The sequence below is a fragment of the Camelus dromedarius genome, chromosome 19, assembly GCF_036321535.1.
Source record: "Camelus dromedarius isolate mCamDro1 chromosome 19, mCamDro1.pat, whole genome shotgun sequence".
Classification (NCBI taxonomy): Eukaryota; Metazoa; Chordata; class Mammalia; order Artiodactyla; family Camelidae; genus Camelus; species Camelus dromedarius.
The window spans coordinates 8,694,817-8,699,334 of NC_087454.1; positions in this window are offsets into that span (position 1 = coordinate 8,694,817).

Below are 4,518 nucleotides of genomic sequence, written 5' to 3' on the forward strand. Positions count from 1 at the left end.
AAATAGAGTTCAATTAAATACAGTTACTACACAGTAAATCCTTATTGCTTATCTATTTTATGTAGAGGAGTTTGTATCTGTTAATCCCATATTCCTAATCTATTCCTCCCTACCTCCCTTTTCCCTTTGGTAACCATAAGTTTGTTTTCTATGTCTGTGAATGTTTCAGTTTTGTGTATAGATTCATTTGTATTATTTTTTAGATTCCACATATAAATGACATCATATAATAGTTGTCTTTCTCTGACTTACAGTACTTAGTATGATAATGTCTAGGTCCATCTATGTTGCTGCAAATGGCAATATTTCATTCTTTTCTATGGCCGAGTGATATTCCATTAAACTAAAATTTTTTTAATTTGATTTTTCCATCCATTATAAAAGTAGTAGAGGTATCCACGGGGAAAAACTCAGAATATACAAAAAAAGTAAAAAGTAGAGAAAATAAAAATGGAATCACTTGATCCATAGTTGAATATTCACAGAGACAGAGACTTTCTTTCCAAGGTTTACTGTAAGCTTAGTTTTTGGATTGCAACCTTGTGATGATGATCTTTAAACACATCTCATGTTCAAAAAATAGGAACACATTTATTTAGCACTTACTATTTGCTAGACACTTTTATGTACATAATTCCACTTAATAGCCAAAACAGCCGGATGGAAGAGATACTGTTGTTACTTCCCCTTTTACAGATGAGAAACTGAGTCTCTGATTAGCCACAGAGTTAGTAAGTGGCAGAACTAGGCATTTACTATTTTTTTCACTTAATATTGAACGTGATCTTTTCCATGTTATAATGCTACTTGAAAATAATTTTAATTGTCCAGTTGCTATATTATAATTTATGAAACGTTCACCTACCATTAGATTTTTGGGTTACATCCAATTTTTTGTGGTTGTGGGTAATGGTGAACTTTTTTTTTATTTGTGACTGTGGATACTACAATGAACATCTCTGAGCAAAGCTATTTTGGGATTTAAATGTTTTTAAGGATTGATTTCCAAAAATAAAAATGGAATCACTAAAAATGTTTTTAAGGAGTTTTACCTATAAGAGAGTCACACTGATGTTCAAAAAGGCTCCTTTCTCTGTATCTTCATTCAGCAATAGAAATTATTATTTAAAAAATTTAGTTGAATTTTTTAGGAAAGAAATTATAGTACATAGTTTGAATTTATTTTTGCCTTATAAGTAATTAGCTCAAAATTTTTTTTTCATTGATTTGTTGGCCAGATATAAATCTTTTTTTATGAATTGGCTTTCTTAACCAGTTATCTACTGGGGTATTAATGTTTTCCTAGCCAATTTCAATGAATAACCAGATAGCAAACAGTTTGTCATTTGTCACAGTCTCAGTATTGTCCTCAGGCTGCTATTTTCCTTTAATGTTTGAGTACTTTTCTTCATGACATTTGAAAATGTTTATTTAAACCTCTCGGTGTTTTCCACTGTGACATCCTTCATGTAGAGTTCAGATGCCCACTTCTCTTTTCTCCAAGTAAGCTGTTTTTAACACTTCTGAGAAATTTCTCAGTAGTATTTATAAACTTTAAGGTTCAAAATAACACAGAGAAAACAACATCATCCTATCCCAAGCTCAGACTTACCTGGACAATTGATTGCTGCAAACTACAGATCTCAAACCAGCCAAAGCTGATTTGGGCAAGCCCGCCCCAGGCACCCTTCAGGGTCCTCCATTCCCCTGGCAAGCCAGCCCCATATTTAACGGGCTCTCATTATGTGATGTTGAAAATTCTCCATTACAGCTCATTTGAAATGCTTCTTCTGCCATGCAGATCCGTTTCCTTTGTCCTGTTCTCAGCAGAGACAGAACAGCGAGGCATTGTTCTCCAGGCCGTGATTCCTCCTGGGTAGCACCGGCCCTGGGCATGGTGGGCTCTCAGACATTTCTTGATTAAAGTTATTTAAAATAATCAGAACTATTCTCAAGCTTCCTTTCTCCAAGTTAAATAAGCTAACAACTTTTTTTTTTTTTTTAACCCTTTGGATCATCTCTGTGTCTTTCTTTTACTTCTAGGAGCTCCTGGTCCTCTTGAAACATAGTCTCCAAGTTGAGACAGAGACATCTATGTCCTTCAGTCACCCCTGCTCTGGGTCAAACAACCATATACTTGCCTTCTCTAGAAATACTGCTTCCTGCCACCACACAAATAAACAGCTGACAGTGCAGAGCTTGGAAAATTTGTTGGCGCCAAGAGGAGAGAATCCAAGAGTGAACAGAGAAGTCAGTTTAGGCTGAAGCTTTTTCTACTGAGACTGAAGAATGATTCATTTTCTTAGATTCTCTCATTAAATCATTATTGCTTAATTATAGGGATCTTTAGAAGGCCAAGGAAACCGAGTTTGAATTCTCTTCTAGAGCTTTTCTGCAGGCTCTCTGAGGAACGTAGGAAGGGAAATTGGAGGACAGGCACCCTTCTGACTAAAGCCCAAGACAGCAACCATTGATTTTGCTTGGCAACGCCCACAGATCCCTTTCAGTGCTTTTAACGTTTCCTTGTTGGAGAGTCCTACAAAAAAAAGTATAGCACTTTTTGCCAAATATATTTTAAACTGACCCTACTATTAAGAAAAGGGTAAGAGAATATTAGCTATCAATCGTGTTTAAGAAATGACTTCCTACATTAAGCTAAAATTCCTTCTTTTTAATATCAATTTTAGTGACCCTGGGTCTAAATCATCTCTTCCATTAATCTCTCAGAAGGTCATTTTTAGAACATGAGTGTGAATGTATAAAAACACAGAGAGACATCTCAAGTGACAGTTTTAGTGTCTGTGGTTAAGGCGCCGAACTGGATTGATTTAGACGTCCTGTCACAGCAAGCTAATTGACCCTTCCCTGGTCTGTACTCCCCAAAGCAAGCTTTGAAGCAAACCAGCTCAGCACGCAATTCATCTTTCTCTTCCCTTTGACTTTTAAAGTGGCCTGGGTCAAGTGCAGCCTTCTTCCAATGAATGATGTGGTGTTGGATTCTTCTTTTTCTATTGAATTATACAATCCCAGGTGTGACAGTGCCTCACCCCTTGACCTTGGGTCAGTCACTTAACCTCTACGTCCAGGTGGCTGCACTTAAAACGGAAGATGTTACCATTGATCTGAAAATTCAGGGAAGAATGACTTATTAATGATTTGAAAGCACTTAGGACCTATAAAGCACTATAAAAAATCTCTCCTGTAATAATATACAGATAGCATAAGAGAAGTGTAAGAGTCAGTCGCCATCGTGGAAATGAACCACTTAGGTGCCATCTTGATGCTCCGTGAAATTTAAGTGAAGGAGGAGAGCCCTTTTCCACCACAAAGTTTTTGCCAAAGGGCAAAGACATCAGAGTAGGTGGACACTTGTAAATTTGCCTTCCACTTCTTTCCCTGTGGCTGTTCTGTAACTATTGTGATCCAAAGCTGTCTTTATGTGTCAGACAGTCCGGGGTCTCCTCATTGCCACTGGCCTCTTTTGACCAAGAAGGTAGAAAGCAAAGCTGTGTTTAAATGCCAACACGTTTGGAGCGTGTAAGGGTCTCTCTGGAAACCGTAGTGGAGCATGTGGAAGGAAAGATGGACAGGCAAGTGGATGGATACCTTGTCAACCATCTGAGGGTTCTGGAAAATGTGTAGTTGTGCTACTGGAATGGGAAGCATTTCTAGACCAAAAGAGGCCAATTTAAGGCGACACTTGAAAGAGATGGTGCTTACTGTCACGTGTACGTGTCCTTATTTTGACTGCTTACCATCTGCACCCCACTCCCATGCACGGGGAATTCTCCCACCTTAGGAGTTTTGTGTGTGTGGTTTTAAAACTTTTTACTGCAATGTAACAACGAAGTAAACAGTAATTAGAAGCCTATCAATTCCCCCCCAAAACAAACTCAAAAAATGTAAACAGGAAAACAACTCTGCCTATACTTGTACAGCTTCTCAAATCACGTTAGAATTTCAACGATCAAGAAATTTTAAAGTAGCAGTAATTATTTAAGAAAAAGTTCCCCTCCTCCCCTCCTCCAACCCCAAGTATTTAACACGAAAGAATGGGCTTTCTTACATGTTAATTTTATACTTATTGGACGCAACAAAAACAACCATCAATAATTTGGCAGATCGTCATTCACGAGAAGTCTGGGAAGTGCACAAAGACGAAGCAGGATCCTGCCCCCTTCCGCCGCCCAGCCGTCCTACTCAAGAAAGACAAGCAAAGAAACAATCTTGTTGGATGATCCACAGGCCCAGGGAACGGGGTCTAGGGCTCAGGAGCCCGGCCCGGTGTGGGTCTCCAGCAGGGGCCACTGCAGCCCGGGCAGGTGGGCCGAGCCGCTCCACCCCTGGCCTGCTCGTCCCGCCGCCGCCGCCGCCGCCGCCGCCGCCGCCTCCGCCGCCGTTCGGGCCTCCTGCATGTGTGTCTGCGCCGGGCCCAGACCCGGGTCTCCACGGCCTTCCCGGGCTCCCTGGAAGGGAGATGAGCACGCCTACACCCGCCGAGGGTGACCAGGGGCTCTG